Source organism: Periplaneta americana, unplaced genomic scaffold, assembly GCF_040183065.1.
Source record: "Periplaneta americana isolate PAMFEO1 unplaced genomic scaffold, P.americana_PAMFEO1_priV1 scaffold_28, whole genome shotgun sequence".
NCBI classification, from domain to species: Eukaryota; Metazoa; Arthropoda; class Insecta; order Blattodea; family Blattidae; genus Periplaneta; species Periplaneta americana.
The window spans coordinates 136,684-157,655 of NW_027185509.1; positions in this window are offsets into that span (position 1 = coordinate 136,684).

A 20,972-nucleotide genomic window follows, 5' to 3' on the forward strand; every position below is an offset into this window, starting at 1 on the left:
TAACCTAATGTATTCTAGTAATCAAGATTGCCAGGTTGGGCACCGGTGTTAGGCTACCTCGAAAATAGAAAAAGACGAAATTAGGCTACATATTGTTTCCCTTTATAATATGTTTAGTCAACAATATTGTGCTATTCATAGGTTTGCGGACCATTTTTTTAATCATTGTTCATTGTTGACACTATCGTTGCAATATGGTTAGAATTTTCTTCATCTCTGTATTCTATGACCAATACTTTAAATTCTGACGTCATAATTATTTTTTCGTCAAGTTTATTTATGTATATTTTAACATCTGTGGTCATATCGCGTATCAGGATCTGTGTGTACACCAGTAGTCCGTTGTTACTATTGTTGAGTTTCTGTTTTGTATTCCTTGTTTCAGATGGCTAGTGTTCAAGTAACTGATTATAGATTTTGATTAATGTTTATGATATTGGTGATTGAGGCGGTGATGAATCATGTTATGTAAATTTCTAGTCCGGCATTTGTTTTTGTGAATGAGGAAAGCATGGAAAACCCCAGTCAGATTGGCTGACCACGGGATTTGAATCCGGGACCTCCCGAATACGAGTCTCAAACGCTACCGTCTGAGCCAACTCACTCGGTATAATAATTTTATAACGACCGCAAAATACGTTATTTCAGTCCGCGGTTCGTTGTTTTGCGCATTTTTATTGCTGTACTGTTGTTCTGGTAGTGTCAACTGCTAATAATAATAATATTAATGAGAAAGCACTGCAAATATGAGAGACATTATTGCAAAGCCTGGAAGAATTTTCCTGAATTTGAAGGTAGTTTTGTAGGATGGTACTACCACCACCACCACCACCACCACCACTACTGCTGCTGCTGCTACTTGTACTACTACTATTACTACTACTACTAATAATAATAATAATTATAATAATAATGATAATAATAATAATAATAATAATAATAGTAATAATAATTGCTGGGTTTATGGTTTTATTTTATTCTTGTAGCTTCTTCACAGCGCTATAGGTCAGTGTATTCTCACTACTCCCCATCGAAGATACGAACCGATGTAGTCTAAACTAATATAGGACTTTATAGGATAAGCGCATATGCAATTCAAAAGCGTAAGTAATATATGCACATTTTATTCAGAATATTTGGGGCTAAGTGGGATGAAGTTACAGGAGAATGGAGAAAGTTACACAACACAGAACTGCACGCATTGTATTCTTCACCTGACATAATTAGGAACATTAAATCCAGACGTTTGAGATGGGCAGGACATGTAGCACTTATGGGCGAATCCAGAAATGCATATAGAGTGTTAGTTGGGAGACCGGAGGGAAAAAGACATTTAGGGAGGCCGAGACGTAGATGGGAAGATAATATTAAAATGGATTTGAGGGAGGTGGGATATGATGGTGGAGACTGGATTAATGTTGCTCAGGATAGGGACCAATGGCGGGCTTATGTGAGGGCGGCAATGAACCTACGGGTTCCTTAAAAGCCAGTAAGTAAGTAAGTATTCAGAATAGGCCTACTGTGATTATTATTATTTTAAGACAACTTTAGGCTACATGCAAGTAGCAAATCGGCGACTAGTACCCATCACAATCTGGCAACCCTGGTATTGATGTGTCTATACAGCAGTTCGCATCACAATAACAGACTTTTTTTCCTCTTTCTTAGTGTTTGCTTGTGCAGGATGCCGTCGGCTGTGGTGTGCCTGGCCACCGGACTCTGCTGCAGCGACTTGGTGCGGGCGGTGGAGGAACAAGAATCTGGTGAGTAGTCCTTGATATAATAAAGTTGACAGTTTCCAAGATGGATAGAGGCACTCTTTCAAACGATTTTGTGCGTATTTACTTCCTCGTTGTACGAAATTGTGTATAGCAATTTTTAGGAGTTTTCGGGTCTGAGGTATGTATAAGAAATAAAATTATTTTACTAAACATTAATATATGTTTATTTAAAATCAGATAAACTACAGTAAATGGCGTTTACTCCAAATAGCCTGAATGATTTATTAAAATGTTGCTTTTTGCGTTAAATAAGGATGCGAATAAAATAAAGTGAACACTACCATTGCAAAACCGCCTATATTTAGGATCCAGGATTTCTTTCTGTGAGGGTTTTTATCATAATTTTGTGCATAATCATCTATAGCTATTAATTATACAGTTTCTTGAACCCCACCCAAGACATTAAACGTTAGGCACTGTTTCACTCCTATTTTCGAGACAACGTCGTCTATTACGAGGTGTTAAACGGAGAATGTTGTAAGTTTTAAAAACGACAAAATTAACATTCATTTGACGTGTATGATCTATTATTACACCCATATTAAGGGTGAATTTTGCTCATTTTGAGACAAAAAAATATGAAACAATTTTGTACAACGGAAGTTATACATCGGTCGCCGTGGAAATGCTTACGCCATATCTGATAAACACAACAATGTAAGCGAGTTCATTTCTATACGCAAGGGAGTCCGCATACGTACAGATATGGAAATAAAATTTGGACCTCTCTTAGTGTAAAGTTTCGCTTACAACACACTGCGCATGTGCAGTAAACAAGAGCCCCTGTATATGTGCTACTTGTGGACAATCGTGCGAAATTGTTGCCTACATACGGATGGACTCTCATCAAACTCGCTCCAAATTATAATTACTATCTGTGCATAATCTGCTTGGAAGAGTTCATGAGATTCTTTATGTAAACAGGCATATGCCGAAGGAATATTCGAAATTTTTTAAGATCCAGTGCCAACTGTGAGTAATTGTTGAATGGATGAATGGTGTGAATGGTAGAGAATGGGAGGGTGAACATGTAAAATGTACCCGAAAATGCGTTCTACGTATGGATGCGTGGAAATTTTACCTACTCAACTGTTTCGTGTCTTTGAACTATATTTATTAAACTTGTTTCATAGACTTCAAACTTAAACAAGTATGTAAAATCATGTTGAGTAGGCCATAAAACTAAAGAAAACACTATGACTAACCAAACAATAGATCAGGGGTGGGCAGAATTATGCACTCTGTGCTTGCACGGTGTACTACGAGAGAAGTGTGCTTCTAGAAACCGGTTTATTCAAGTTGCGGTACGTACTGTATTTTTTATTTATTTTATTGGGTTATTTTACGACGCTGTATCAACATCTAGGTTATTTAGCGTCTGAATGATATGAAGGTGATAATGCCGGTGAAATGAGTCCGGGGTCCAGCACCGAAAGTTACCCAGCATTTGCTCGTATTGGGTTGAGGGAAAACCCCGGAAAAAACCTCAATCAGGTAACTTGCCCCGACCGGGATTCGAATCCGGGCCACCTGGTTTCGCAGCCAGACGCGCTGACCGTTACTCCACAGATGTGGACGGTACGTACTGTATGCTTCAAAAGAATATGTTATTCTACCGAACTAAATAAGAACACAAAGTAATGAAACACTTCCTTAAACACAAAACAAAACAAAACATGTCTGTTGCACATTAATTCATATTACTCAATTTCTCAAGATTTGGAGAAACTGTATTAGCACAAGCTATGCGGAGAACTGCCGTTAAAGCCGTCATTTCTTGTTTGAGATTTGTTTAGTTTAGTAATAGAAAATAACTGTTCACATCTGTAAGTGGAACCAAATAAACATTTTAGGGCTTTCCCATTAAAAATTTGGCCAACTGCATATAATTTTTTTTTTAATTACATAGTGTTTTATTACGTGAAATCCATATTTTCGTCATGTTCTGTGATATATTGTCGACAGTATAACAATTTCTTACTAAATTTTCGTCCCTACATATCGCGCTATTTATTTGATCTCTGTGAGCTCTGATGATTGACAATGTCTGTTATATTTTACAAGTTTTAAATTTTGTTAATGCCTTACTTGGTGCCATACACATTTTTCTATCTCACTTCTCAAACATTGCAAATCAAGTTTTCAGGTATAACTCCCTGTGAAGTTGATTTTAATACTTTCGATGGAAAAATTGTTCAAATCAACTTCACAGGGAGTTACACCTGAAAGCTTGATTTGCATAATACACGTCACTGTTCGTTAACAGAAAACCACAATTTAAATCGCACAGAGTTAGTGTGCACTCAATGTTGGTTGCTTGACGGTTGTCAGCACACTTTGAGGTCTGTGCATATAGAGGAAAAACTGGATCGGTGTCTGGCAGAGTTCCCGGGTATCTCAGTTGGTAGAGCGTTGGTACGTTTAACCAAAGGTCCCGGGTTCGATACCCAGCCCCGGAACAATTTTCCCCTCGAAAGTATTCTCAAACATTGTTTCTTTCTGAACTGGTTTTTGTTCAAATGTAATGAGATAAAGTTTCAGAAACGGTTCAGCATTTGCTTGGAAGTCGTCATATTTTTACGAAAACAATTTTATTAAACATTAAAATTCTTTAAAGTTAAAATTTATAAAACAGTTATATTACTGGTTGGTGTGTATGGTTGTGATACTTGGACTGTCGCTTTAAGAGTGGAACAGAGGTTGAGGGTGTTCGAGAATAAAGTGTTTAGGAAAATACTTGGGGCTAACAGGGATGAAGCTACAGGAGAATGGAGAAAGTTACACAACACAGAACTGCACGCATTGTATTCTTCACCTGACATAATTAGGAGCATTACATCCAGAGATGGGCAGAGCATGTAGCACGTATGGGTCAATCCAGGAGTGCATATAGAGTGTTAGTTGGGAGGCCGGAGGAAAAATACTTTTGGGGAGACCGAGACGTAGATGGGAGGATAATATTAAAGTGGATTTGAGGGAGGTGGGATATGATGTTAGAGACTGGATTAATCTTGCTCAGGATACGGACCGATGGCGGGCTTATGAGAGGGCGGCAATGAACCTCAGGGTTGTATATAAACCCATTTGTAAGTAACTAAGTAGGTTAAGTAAAATTATTAATGTACCCAAACTTTATCGTAAAAGCTATGAAACCACTCGATGAAATCTGCCAGTGTAAAATCTTACGAAAGCTATATCGTCAGTCAGGAATTTTGTAACACCCTGTATTAAATTCTACATTCGTATTTCCAGATTTGAACCCGAGAGATAAATCTGAAGATTGACCCCTGATGGCCGGTCAGAGGGAAGATAGTGGTGGACGCAGACTCCAACCCTGAAGACGAAAGCTTCTGGCGCCCTCTGGAGAGCAGAACGTTAAACAACACGAAGAGCAAGAGTCCGACCTCCTAAAGAACGGCGCGACATGGCTGAACTCCGATTACTTGGAGAACCTGGCTGAGGGCGATAACGGCGACTCAAAACAGAATAAACTCAAACTGAACAGCAATATTAAATACACGTGTTTATATCTCTGGCAAATTTCTTTTCTTTATCGATGATCCCATCTTCCTAACCTCTACGACTGTTTGCAGAAAATTTAAATCAAGTGTTGACAATGATTAAGGAAGGCCTATACAGAAAATATGGCGGTTTTGGACAAAAATGGTATATACTTTTTTTTGTTTTTGTAAATTGTTCCTAATATCCTACTCTACACGTCTGCAAATTTTCAAGGTCATAATACGACGTCATAATTAAATGTCTGAACTTTAAATTCATTTTTTTCCTTTTATAATATTTAGTGTAACGTATTGTGAGCTTATCTTTATACTTTCATTTTTTCTTTACTTTCCTCTATTAGCATTTTTGTAATCGCATTTGTAATTTTTTTCCATTTCTTATTTAATTTTTCTCTCTGCATTTGTTTTTGTATATGGCTCTTTGTATTACGGTGGTGTGGTAGAGAAGACGTGGATCATAACCTTAACTCCACCAGATGAAACAAATAAATAAGTACCAAGTGAGCCAGTAAACAAGTAACTAAGTGTAGGCTATAAATTAATAAACATGTGATTAAATGAAGACATGAATGAAGGAATAAAAAGTCAATAATAAATAAATATATAAATAAGAAATAGATACATGCACATAAATAAATAAAAATAATGACTAAATAAATAGGTAATTAAAAATAAATAAAAAACGAACAAATAAATAGGCCTAAAAGAGACAAAGGACGAACGAACAAAAAAACATACAAAAAATCAAACAAACGGATAATCAAATAAATTAATACTAAATACATAAACAATAAATAAATAAATGATAAATAAGTTAATAATAAATAAATGAAAAATAAGTAAACAAACATGCAAAAAATAAACGAACAAAGAAGAAAACAAAGATACAAATAAAAAATAATATGGTTCCTATAAATTTTGTAGCTAAAGAGCTGATTTTTTTTTATTATATTCACTATACAGGGTGTTTCCGAGGTGATGTTACAAACTTTGAGGGATGATGGCGAAGGACACATGTATCAATTTGAGATAAGGAACCCTGGTCCGGAAATGACCGAGTCGAAAGTTACAAGCAAAAATACTTGTGTGGAAATGAAATAATTTTATTCCTCTGTACACCTTATTTATGTGTATTTACCTGTACATCTTACACATACTGTATTCATCTGACGTTGTTTACGTTGTCTGCTTATCTACAGTATTCCATTCAGTGCGCTGTCTGAGGGGTGGGGACAGAAACTACACTAAAGCAATGCAGATGGCGTAATGTGTAACGGATATGGTCGGTCCTGATATGCACGTCTGTAGACAGCAGTGTATGTGTACAAGTTGCAGTGTCCAGTCGATCAGTCCTAGTGAAATGGCAGAGTACACGAGAGCGGAATAAGCAGACCTGATTTTCGAATACGGATGAGCCAATGGGAACAGTAGACAAGCTCACAGATTGCATCGGGTCAAGTACCCACGTAGGAGACATCCGGCCCATACCATCTTTCCACGACTATTTCAAAAGTTAAGGGAAGAAGGGCACGTGGTGCGAAATTACAATTTCATTTCCACACAACTATTTTTGCTTATAACTTTCGACTCAGTCATTTCAGGACCAGGGTTCCTTATCTCAAATTGATACATGTGCCCTTCGCCATCATCCCTGAGAGTTTGTAATACCACCTCGGAAAAATCCTGTACATCACACTTAACAGTTCTGTGCATGAATTTTTTTATAACTCTCCCACAGTGAAAATAAAAATATATAGTCTATGTTCAAGTGATATAAACAAAATACATTTAAAGAATGTTTGGGTTACTTCAAAAATTAATTTTTCTCTGTAATCTGGAATTATTTAAAAATGAATGCATAGTTCTCTTCCTAACACAGCAGTAGTACTGTATAAACATATTCAGACTGATTAATTAAATTTGTATAGGATGTAGGCTTTTGAAAATTTGCCCCCCTTTAAAAAATTAAATAACTTGCAAAAAATAAGTGTTTGATGAAAATTAAATTTCGACAACTCTATTAGGTTGCTAAGATACATCCGTGTACCAAAAATGAAAGCTGCATCTAAAAAGTGTAGAAAATTTCATTTGATCTGTAGTCTTCTGTTAAGAACAGACCTGCAACTCTGTAAGAAAATAATGACTTACTTTAGCCGCAGTAACATGAAGTTAGTTAAATATATTTTCCCAATGAAGAGTACTTGGCCCTACGTCATTTACCCAAGCGTTGCCATCCAGGACTGAAGCGTCGAAACTATAGTTATTTTGCCGCAGATTTAGCATTTCTCTTGGTACGTCATATAACATTGCATTATGGTGATTAATAAAGCAATTATACAATTCCGATAGGAAGAATAAAGCACAGTCTTTGTCCACATCAAATTCCATTTCGAACTGTCGGCAATCGAACCCGAGTTATCAATGTAGAATTCCAATGATCTAGCCATTTAATTAGCCCTATGTCTCAACATTGAGTAAGCCTAACATTAATATATCCCTGAAGTGTCTTCTGAGAAGTTAACACTCCCTTAATAAACTGTAAAATATAATCTACCAGGTTCCCAACATAAAGAGTAAAGCCTGGATTCCTTCTATTCCTGCGTTACCAAGGAAACAAATGAAGAAAAGCAAATCTAAACTACTTTTAATATGGGAAAAATATCAGTTACAATATTATTTCCTGTAATACTCCACACGCAACTTGTTGCTTAGCAACCAGCAACATATCATTACTCGAAAAATAAATGACGTCCGAATATCATAGTATATGTATTATATTCAGGGACAGTTGTATGAACAATAATAAGAAATCAAATTAAACTTCAGTTACATTGCTAACTTTTGGTTGTATAAATAACAACTTTAGATTATTTTGTCTTAACTTTAAGTTAAAAATAAGTGACAAATCTTCTCACTTTACTCACATTAAACTGAAGTTCACAGAAAATACTTTCGAAACGAAAGACAGTAAAAGTTTCTCCTTGTAAGTAAATTCGTGACTCAAATTTTATTTTCTCTCGCCGTTTTCATATATTTTACTGCCAATATCAGTTAGTAGTAAACCTAGTTAACTTGTTTATAATTTAATTTGATATAACATAATTATATACAAACTAATAACGAATTGTTTATTTATTTTTTGTGGTTTATTTTACGACTCTTTATCAACTGCTATGGTTTTCTACTGTCTGAATAAGATGAAGGTGATGAGTCCAGGATACAGCGCTGAAAGTTGTCCAGCAGCTGTTATTGTTGAGTTGAGGAAAAACTCCGGAAAAAACCTCAATCGCGTAAATTGTGCCAACTGGTATTTGAACTCGGGCCCGCTCATTTCACGGTCACCAGTGGTGGACGAATTATTTATCAATGTTCTGTTAAAAATAACCTATAGTTCGCGACTTTCATTCATTTATTTGCTTGCTTTGGTTACGAAATTCATTACAAGCTCAAATTCTTTGTTTTATGATTTACTCTAAGGTGATTCTGATCAAGCTTTGATCTAGGATTATTTAAAACTAATTCAACAAAGTTTTTTTTTTACATTACATCTATTAACGGCCATTTCATCAAATCATAACCTACCAACAATAACCCCATATTTTGTCTATAGAAAAATTGAGAACGGAAATCATTCTGGTAAGTGTATTAAATGTGTGTTAAGGAATGACGTAATAAGATATGTATGTGCTTGGGGAAGACCTCCCACAGATGCTGCTGGCACAGTTCGTCTTGAAGTATGTTGCTTCAATTAAGAGATTTGCTTATTAATTAAAACAGACACAAGAAAGAGGGAATTACAGAGGAGGGCAAAGCTCTGAATAGGCGCAATCTGACAACAGGAAGTGTTATTCAACAACCAGGTGCGGCGAAATTAGAGGACGCTTCAGAATAGAAATGCCGGCCTGTTCTTATGTTCATCACCGGAAAATAATCTGAGAAACGGCAGCTACGTCTGATATGTTTTACAGAACAACTTAAAACTTTTAATTTACTGGCCTTAATTATGCCTGGCAAGAAGGCAAAGGAATGTAAGAAGTCGTGAGTGTGTTCTATTCTACAAAATCATGATATAACACATTAAAAATTACAACTGAAACTTGTTGTGAAGTAAGGAAATTCATATCTCCGTGCCACAAAATTATGCGCAACTAAAAAAGTTAACTTCAAATTAGCAGCTGAAAATTTGCACATACCTTATTCTTTGCACATCTCGCAAACAGTTAAAAAGTTGAAGAAATCTGATTAAGCTCACGTGTTACTGAGCTTTTAGCACGTTCTACAATATTTCCATTGTATTTTCTTGAAATGAGAGTATAAGGGTACAGTACATCAGTTATTCATAGATTTCAAAAAGGCATATGACTCGGTTAGGAGAGAAGTTTTATATGATATTCTTATTGAATTTGGTATTCCCAGGAAACTAGTTCGATTAATTAAAATGTGTCTCACAATCATTGAAACTTACAGCAGAGTCCGTATAGGCGAGTTGCTGTCTGATGCTTTTCCAATTCACTGCGGGCTAAAGCAGGGAGATGCACTATCACCTTTACTTTTTAACTTTGCTCTAGAGTATGCCATTAGGAAAGTCCAGGATAACAGACAGGGTTTGGAATTGAACGGGTTACACCAGCTGCTTGTCTATGCGGATGACGTGAATATATTAGGAGAAAACCCACAAACGATTAGGGAAAACACGGAAATTTTACTTGAAGCAAGTAAACTGATAGGTTTGGAAGTAAATCCTGAAAAGAAAAAGTATATGATTATGTCTCGTGAAAGAACATATTACGAAATGGAAATACAAATACTGGAAATTTACCATTTGAAAATTTGGAACAATTCGAATATTTTGGAGCAGCAGAAACAAATATAAAATGACAATCGAGACGAAATTAAATGCAGAATAAATATGGAATGCCTGTTATTATTACGTTGGAAAGGTTTTGTCATCTAGTCAAGAAATCTGAAAGTTAGAATTTATAAAACCGGTTGTTCTGCATGTCTGTGAAACTTGGACTGTGACTTTGAAAGAGGGACAGAGATTAAGGTGTTTGAGAATAAGGTGTTTAGGAGAATATTTGAGGCTAAGAGAGATGAAGTTACAGGAGAATGGAGAAAGTTACACAACGCAGAACTGCATGCATTGTATTCTTCACCTGACATAATTATTAGGAACATTAAATCCAGACGTTTGAGATGGGCAGGACATGTAGCACGTACGGGCGTATCCAGAAATGCATATAGAGTGTTAGTTGGGAGGATGGAGTGAAGAAGACCTTTGGGGAGGCCGAGACGTAGATGGGAGGATAATATTAAAATGGATTTGAGGGAGGTGGGATATGATGGTAGAGACTGGATTAATCTTGCTCAGGATAGGGACTGATGGCGGGCTTATGTGAGGGCGGCAATGAACCTGCGAGTCCTGTAAAAGCTATCGTCAGTAAGTATCATAAAAAATTTAAAACGGATATAAGGCTCGATAAAATTAAATGTTGCACTTATTTTTCCGGCTCAATATACATTAATAAAACTTGCTGTGATTATTATTATTATTATTATTATTATTATTATTATTATTATTATTATTATTATTATTAATACTGAGTTTTCACCTTGATTGTCTGAAAAAAATACACGGCTTTCTTAATAATATCCACGCGTGAAAATGGGCTGTAATGAATTTGTGTGCAAAGTTTCATTACTCCAGATGTTGCAGATGTCTTATTTCTGCTAAGTTAAAATGTAAAAATTCTGATTTTCGCGAGTAATTTCATTAATATCAGAGGGTTAATATTTCGACACCTTATTTAATAATGAAGAAAATTACCAAAATTGAACAACACTCAATAGCAGGTCCCTTAAAATTGTAAAAATTGCGATAAACCACTTTCAAGTTTATAGTATAGATTCTGAATATTATAGTAACCACTTATATGGGATAAACTGAATTTATAAGTTATAAAATCGCGTTACTTGCAACGGAGTGCAATCAGGCAGAATTCATTATACCAGCGGGCCGGAAGGAACAAGCAAGATTATGGAAAAGTGTGCGATCATATTAACTGATTCCCTGGCGCCACGGCTGTGCAATATGTAGCCTATGCGAGGAAGGTGCGATTCAGGCAGGGCAGCTTGTGTGGACAGGTCAATCAACAAACAGTTAGGAAACCTGAAAGAACGTGGTGACAGTGTTTCCATGGTTACGCAACATCCGTTGTCAATGAATGGCAATGTTGAAACAGAAGACTGTTTGTTTATTAATTAATTAGTTATTTACTTACTTAGTACTTATCTATATATTTATTATTAATGTATTTACTCATTTATTTATTTGTTTTTATTATGTATTTATTTTTTACATTTTTACTATTTATTTACTTGTTTCTCATTATTTTTACTTGTGTAATAATTTTATTCATGTTTTTATTTTTTTAATTAATTTATTTACTTATTTGTGATCTGATTTTTTAACCTACTTACTGATTTATTCGTTTATTTATTTATTTATTTATTTATTTATTTATTTATATATGTACTTATTTATTTATAAGAAATCATATGCTAATAGAGATAAATATTTACAGCCGTAAGCAATATGGGATGAAAATAAATTTAAAAAAGACGAAGACGATTGTTATCGGAAGAGAAATAAAGAAGGTAAACGTGCGAATTCTAAATGAGGCAGTAGAACAAGTGGACAGCTTCAAATACTTGGGGTGTACTATAAGCAGTAACATGAGCTGCTGCCAGTAAGTCAAAATGAGAATAGCAATGGCCAAGGAAGCTTTTAATAGAAAAAGGAGCATCTTCTGCGGACCTCTGGAAAAGACTAAGGAAGAGACTAGTAAAGTGCTTTGTGTGGAGTGTGGCACTATATGGGAAAGAAACATGGACATTAAGACAAAGTGAAGAGAAACGACTAGAAGCATTTGAAATGTGGATATGGAGAAAATGGAGCATGTGAAATGGACAGACAGAATAAGAAATGGAGCTGTGTTAGAAAGAGTGGATGAAGAAAGAATGATGCTGAAACTGATCAGGAAGAGGAAAAGGAATTGGCTGGGTTACTGACTGAGAAGGAACTGCCTACTGAAGGATGCACTGGGAGGAATGGTGAACATGTTTTTCAATTTTTTATTATTTAATTCATTCAATTGATAATTAATTCATTCATTCCGTAATTCATTCAATCATACATTCATTATTTAATTCATACAATCAATTATTAATTCATTCTTTAATTCATTCAATCGATAATTCATTCATCCTTCAATTCATTCAAGCAATTATTCATTCATTCTTTAATCTATTCAATAAATTATTAATTCATTCTGCAATTCACTCATTCGATCTGTCAATGTTTCAAATTACCCTCTCTACAGTCAACGCATTTGCTTTTCCACAGGTGTCACTATTGCTGGTCTTAATTAGAGGCTTGCTATTTGTGTTAAGACTGGTAATTAGAGTTCTGGTCATCGTTGAGTTTGAGATGTGGACGTGAGAATTGTTCGTTTATTTCAGCTATGGCATCCGAGACGCAAATCAGATAAGAATGTTAAATATTTTTACAGTTCGGAATTATTTTACAAATTGTTGTAGATCAAATGACTCCTAATAAACATAAATATAACGTGAAACCACAATGCGTTCGAAATGTCTATTCATTGCGACATGACAATGACGAAAACTTATGTGTCCTTTTAAAAGGACAGTAGGCATATCCCCATATATTTCGAAATTGTTTCGCTTTTCCAATTTTAGTGGATTTTCCCTGCATAAAATGCTATCTACGTTTGAAAATTATGCTACGGGCAAAATTTCATCTCAAATACAGACATATCACTATAATGCAGCCTACAAATGCTACACAGAATTCGTGTGCACTCAAAATTGGAGTTCTGGCGTCTTGTCAGCCCACTGAGATGTGTGGATATGAAGGGAAAAGTTGAGACAGTATCGGGTGTAGTTGCTGGGTAGCTGGTCGGCATAGCGTTGGTGCGCTAAGCCAAAGGTCCTGGGATTGATACCCGCCCCAGAACAATTTTTCCTTTGAAATTATTCAAGTCTTCTTCACAGGGAGATATACCTGAAAGCCAGATTTGCATAGCAAGATATGTTTACAAGTGGATTTTTTTATTGGGTTATTTTACGACGCTGTACCAACATCTAGGTTATTTAGCGTCTGAATGAAATGAAGGTGATAATGCCGGTGAAATGAGTCCGAGGTCCAGCACCGAAAGTTACCCAGCATTTGCTCGTATTGTGTTGAGGGAAACCCCCGGAAAAAACCTCAACCAGGTAACTTGCCCCGACCGGGATTCGAACCCGGGCCACCTAGTTTCCCAGCCAGACGCGCTGACCGTTACTCCACAGGTGTGGACGTCAAGTGGAGGACTGGTGATATTCTGGAGGGAGATATTGAACGGACATAAGTTTCATTTAGTATTTCTGGAAGAGGTCTTATTTTCTATCTAAATTGTCATTGTCATAACAATGTAGATTTTATAAAATGAACTGAAACCTGTCTTTCGCCATTGCCACAGGAACTGCTTCATTATATGTATCGTCACTTCTCTCCCAATATAACCTCCTCCTCGAAACTTCAACACTCTTTTCGTCTATTACTTAGTTTTACGTATTAAGGGAACCCGTATGTTAAAATTTTAGATTTTCATGCATTTACATATTTTTAAGTAACTAGGCTGTTTTTGCATATAATGAGATAAAATTTTGAACACTCGTTCTTAAAAGTAGGAGAAAACATAATTTATAATTGCATATAAATCGACATAGTAGTTTTGGAATAATTCAGATGTAAATTATGCTAATTAATTATATATAATCAATTTGATAGGTACACTTTTCAAAGAATGTATTAAGCCTAGAGACTTGAAACTTTGGAGGCCTAGTAATAATGCTTTTGGCTATAATTTACTACCTCTGCTAGAATGCTGACTTATTTCTAACATTATTTAAATCAATTTCATTTTTTATAATTAATTTACATAGAAAAACAATTAATCCTGTGTGACTGGTAATGGAACTAATAATGTTAGAACAGTAATTGTGGTAGCAAACAGTTACTAATACAATAATAAAGCACTGTTCCAAATTTCAGACTGATAGCTGCAATAGTTTTTTAGAAAAGTGCACCTAAAGTATAAAAAATGTAGTTTTGAGAAAACAGTGGATAAAGTTCAAACTTACAATTACTGTAGTTTCAATGCATCCCTGGATTGTAATCATCTTCCTTCTCCTTTTCTTCCTCTTCTCGTCTTCTTTTCTGGTTCCTCTTTGCAGTCCTATGCTCTTTTGACTGGGTTTGCATCGCTTTCTCAGCTTCTTTTACTCTTCGGACATCGATGGCACATAGCGCACGTTCTATATTCAATCCTGGTTTTATGCCCATCAACTCCAGAACTTTCTTTCTGCTGCTACTGCCATCACTGAAAGTGATAACAGCATCCAGGACACCAGTCTTGAGGACATTCAGGCCCACAAACACTGTCTTTGGCAATCTTTCCTATATGCAGTTGTTGAAACTTTCATTGGGGTTTTGGGTGCAGCCGTGTGTACATTTCTCTAACAGCTTCTTGTCAGCAAGATCTCTGAATATTGGCTTTACCTTCAACATGACAGCTTCTGGTAGGGAATGTCTGTGATCATATACTTTATTTTGAGCTTGTGCCTTATTATAACCGCACCACGAATCCAGACCTTTGGGACAGAGTTGATGGTATGGTTTCTCGTTGGTTGAAATTTTATGGAAGTATGTAGCCCATACACTCTTCCTCATTTCTTCCACATTCCCTGTGTTCCTTCTAATGGCTAAGCCATAGTAGGTCTGAAAGAGATCAATTTCTGTATTGGTCAAACGACCCGCTCCAGCGAGTGTCTTGCCATCATCCAGTTTTATCCCCTTTAGCTCCTTCTTGAGTCTTCCCAGTCGTGCTCCCATTCTCTTGTGAACGTGGCCTATGCATTCAAGTTTTTCAATTTCTACCCCCTCCCCATAGGGTTTGTCTTCTTGTACCTTTTTGAAACCCTTGCTGTCACCATCACCAAGATATTGCACATACCGAATATTCAGAGAATCCTCAGACTGCCTAAAAATGTTCACTGCACCTTGCATCTCCATTCCTCCACTATAACCTTTATAGTTTTTTGTACATTTATGTACAGTTCCCTTTCCCTGTGAACATGTCTGACAATATTTAGTCAATATTTCCACTGCCAACACCTTGCCCGTGAGTAATGATGTTGCAGTGACAACACCATTTAGTGACGTATGCCCCCGCTTTTGCCAACTGCCATCGAAAGCCCCACATATGTCTCTGTTGTTACCATTCAACTCCACAGTTTCCATTGCAGCTTTTCTCATTGAGGCTTCTGCAATTTCAGAGAGGGATTCATTTATAAAGAAAACTTCTCTGTCAAACCTAGCAGGTGGAGGAGGAAGATTCATAATAGCACAAAATGTTTGTGCAGCGTGTCTGCCCTTACCAATGCTTCGCATACCATACACAAGTCTTGTGTTTACATTGTACAGCCTATTTCTGTTCATTGCAGATGTCATTGTGGACTTTACACTTTCACAATTACTGCAATGTAAATTTATTTTTGTTGCCAATCCCTTCCTGGAACTAATGTTTTCAAACATTTCCACACAGTCTTCACTATTGCAGTATTTGCATTTCACATGCTGTTTTATGAAGTCAGATAGTATACCTAAATCTATAATAATATTATTATTACTAGATGATGACACATTTTGACCTTCAGTACCTGTTATATTCTCATTCTCCAAATAAACAAGTTTTTTCTTGGATGAGCTAGGTGTAGGTTCATTGTTTTTCTCTGCCCTAACCTCAATGCTGGGGGTACAACTAACAATGTTTGTATTTGTATATTGATTGCCACGGAACTTACGTTTTTTCCGTTTATTAAAACTCTTTCTTCTAGGCATATTTACACAATAAGAGCACTATGAACTATATTCACAACACCACAAAATCACAATAAACAAAGCCACGTGCTAATTCACTCTCACAACTGTAACAAGCAAAGCACTGTTGGCTACTCTGTGCTAGAACAGAGTAGCCAACACAATTTTCGTCTTGTACATGTTTTCTTCTTCTTCTTACATGAATTCAAGGAGAAAATAATGATAGAAACAGCCTGCAGTCGAACGAACTACAGAAGTGGGCGTGACGCTAGCATGCATTTAAATACCCACGCACACTCAGCCATTTAAAGTCATAAAAAGACATTCAAAAAGGTCCTACCGCTAATAATGTATATATCAATCTGTTCAGAATTGAATAAGGAATAATATTAAGTAAAAATCTAAAAATGCATATTTTGGTCAATTTTAACATACGGGTTCCCTTAATAGCAATACGGTACTATTCAATGACGAAAGCATTCCAGAGTTAAAACGAATTTAGCCACAATGCATCATGCTTCAGAATAATATTAGTAGTAATAATAAAGAAAATATAATAAAATAACGTAATAATTTGTTAATAATAATAATAATAATAATAATAATAATAATAATAATAATAATAATTGTAAATTACAACAATTACATTGTTTCCTTTCATGTAAGCATAGTATACAATTATTCCTCAAAATGTATGCTCATATGCCTCCTGTCATTTTAAAAGGACACCTGTTTCTAGCTCAACCACTTACAACTAGAATGTTTCGACACCATACAAATACTTCAGTTATATACTGCATTAAATGAGATTTGAAAAATATACAAAAATTGCAAACAAATATTTCAGGCATATATGGGTTAATTCATTCAATCATTCATTTATTCTTTAATTCATTAATTTATTATTTAATTCTTTAATTCATTCAATCATTCTTTATTTAATTAATTAATTCATTCATTATTTAATTCATTAATTCACTCAATCACTAATAAATTCATTAATTTCTATATTTATTCCTTTATTTATTTATTTGTTTATTTATTCATCACCATGAACTTCACAGATTAAGGGTCCATTGAGCTTGTTTCTGTCTTTCTCAAGATAAATATTCTTGATCAAACCAGCGCTCCTCAGGTCGTCCTGGATCTCAAATTTAATTATGATAATAAATAATAATTTCCTTGCTGCCTGACATATTTTACGATACTGTCTTCTCGAAAGACATGATTTACAAATTGTAAGAGTCGTATCAAAAACCGAAAACAAATGAAAGATTGTCATTCTTTTGTCTCTAGATGTTCGTGCATGTCGCTAGTTACCATGACGACACTTCGTTTGTCGCACTCAATTTAGTTTCATGATCGCTATTAGCCCGCTGTTCACATCGCATTCCGCAATACGACTGTCGTCTGTTTTAAACTTCAAGGTGGGAACAATGTCTGCCAGACAACGTCGATAGAGTTATATAGTGCCACGAACAATGGAATTTGAAGCAGTTAAAAACAGTGAACTTGAAAGGTAAAGAATTTCAAGTCATGAGTCTGGAATTTGCGTAGTAATTGTGCGGTGATCTCCTTTCAACTATTTGCAAAGCTTTCAGTTTCAGCTTGCAGTCCGCAATTTATAATTCCACAATTAAATCTTCAGCCCAGTCTGTGCCTTTCACTTGTTGCTAGAATTGAGCGCCAGGAATGTCTGACCTGAAATCCTATCCGTTTCAGTGCCTCCAACTCTGTGTTGCAAAAGGAAGCAAAGCAGTGTATTATGATAATAAATGATTGAAAGAATTTTAGTTTTGTCCTTTAAATGTGCAGAAATTTTGGCCGAACAAATATAGGCCCTAACACTTAGTTCTGTAAAGAAATTTTAAAACGTTACGTTTTGTTCGCATCAAATTTCTGCACTTTTAAAGGACAAAACTAAAATTCGTTCAATCATTTATTATCACAATACACTCTTAAATTGACTGAGCATATTGGGAATTAAATCAATGACTTTCCTAAAGCACGCTGTGTAATGTTTCATATAAAACAATTTTTATCTCGAAAGGAAACAAAAACAAGCAATATTGCATTGAACTGTTTTGTACGAAATACCTCAAAGAATAACCCTCTGACGTTAATGACATTATGTACGGTTCACCCTGTGTACACAGGATGATTCACGAGGAGTTACCGCCGCTTACGGAGCTTATTTCCGAAGACATTTTGATCAGAAACTGTCATATAAACATGAGTCCTATTCTGAATATTTTCAGAGTTACACTAATTTGAAGTTGTTAGTAAAATGCCTTTATTATTTAGTTTTAAGAGTAAAACAATGTTACAAATAGAGAGTGAATTATTCAGAAGTGTAATTGATTTAATTGGCTAGTGTTCTGAAACTAAAAAATTCCTTAGTTACTTTGTATAGATTTTTTTCTTCTTTTCCCAATTTTAACTAAAAATTAAATTATTTTTACACACTAATCACAAGAATTGTTTCAAATCATACCACTTCTAGCAACTTGATTCTTTACAGTTCAATTTTGCATCTTAATGTACAGTCTTAAATAGTTTACAAGTAACAATTATTGTGATAAATGCGTAAGAAAAATGTAAATTTGTAGTTAAAAATTGAAAGAAATTTCTGTACAAAGCTACTATGGAATTCACAACACATTTTTAACTTCAAAGTACTAGCGAATTAAAGAAAGTATAGTTCTGAATATTTCATTCGCTATATATTACTCTTAAAACTGAATAAAAAAGGGTATTTTTAACAACTTCAAATTAGTGTAACAATTATTTATATGACAATTTTTGCTCAGAGTGTCTTTGACAATATGCTCCGTAAGTGGCGGTAACTCGTCATGAATCAGCCTGTACATACATCTGCTGTGTGTTGTGTAGTTTATGAATTTATGATAACAGAGCAATATACAATGTGTGTTCAGTACAGACTGTGGCTAATTATATACAATTTTATTGCAAAAAGGGAGTAGCTCCATTATTTGTTTGTATTTTACCCTCCTAAATTGCTGAATTCAATAAATGAGCGAGTCATAAAATGAAACTCCTGGATACCTAGAACATACTATGAAAAAGGAATGAAGGTCCGTTAAAAGTTGAATTTTTTTAGAATGCTTTCATCGTTTCCCGCAACTTCGTAAAAATGGAGCTGCCTCCTTTTTGCAGGGAGCCCTTCAATCATTATTAAAAGCATAGTGTTCCCTTACACAAAATTATCTTGCGTTTCGTCTGACATTTAGAAGAAAATTACCCCAATCACGAAAATAATTATTAATTGTAGCATTTTGAGAACAGAGTAATATACCTTTTCATTTTGGACAGTTACAATAAAATTCCATAAAATGGAATATAACATCTGCCTCATAATTCAGATTGTTGAGTTGAACACATGCGCAATACACCTACTGTATGTAATCTGTATCTAGAGTCTTTCATTATAAATCTTCAATCTTCGCCGACCACAATTCTGATTTAATTTACTACTTGAGAAATTGCAGATGTTTTGCAGTATGATGCTATGTTGCAATCATAGCGGTGTTGATAATGTCATTAATAACCCAGCAGTGAACGTTTGGCCGCACACAATATTTCTCGCTAATTTCCCTCGCGCCTTCACATTACAAAACGAGCCGTGCAACAATAGGCAACGATAAAATTAATCAGCCTTCGTCTTTGTGAACATAGGCCAGCAGACATTGATAATAATTGCTATCGATATGATAGCTAGATACGAGATCGGAAACGTGTTAAAATCTACTGGGGATATTTTATATTTTCACATTACATGTTATGAGGGTCGGCTGAGATCCCCCAGAGATAAGAATATCGTAATTGTCGTGACATACTGTTATTAGGTCTCTTGCGCATATAGGTCATGACACTGAAATGTGACGTAACAATAACAAGCTGTAGGAAGGGAACGTAATATATTACAATACAGTTCATTAATATTTTTACATGGGAAGTTCCTGATTGCGAAACTCGGCAACTTAGGTTCGAATCCAGGGTTGTGCGATCGTTCCGGTCAAACAATGAGTTCAAGAATTGCACAATCTATCTTAAAATATCTCAATTTATTTTAATATCTTTATTTTTTCAAGCTAATTAGGACTTATAACCAATCAGTGACAGATGTCGCTGGATAAGTTAAATCAGATCTGTAGGACACACAATTGTTAAGGGAAGGCGATGGTAGAGGTATCGTGGAAAGCCAGAGAAATAACAAATGTTTTAAAATACACTTAGATATGACGTTAAAAATATATTAGATACAATTTAATAAGCATTTATGTCCTCCACAGCTGCTGTGACGTCATTTTTAAAGCTTTGCTGCACAGGGTTATTAAATTAAACTAAACCTTGATCACAATTTCCCGTAACTTTAATTTTTTTATTTATTCCATACAAAATTCTCTAACACAGTTTAAACACAAAAATTAAACAGTATATCATCTGTATTTCTTTCTTACGAGTTTAAAAGCAATGTACGTGGCAATGAACTTCAACTTCCCTGTTCATGACAAACCAGATGAAGAAGTTGTTGAGAGCAACTCAGCCTTATGTGCACTCCCTGCCGATTACACAGCGTTGCACGATCTCGTAATTAATTAAGTTCAAAACGCACATTTTGTTGAAAACTATTCAAAATGCAGCAAAATGCTATTTGACTTTATTTGTTGCCCTTTACTAAAGGAATCATCCACCAGAATTAAT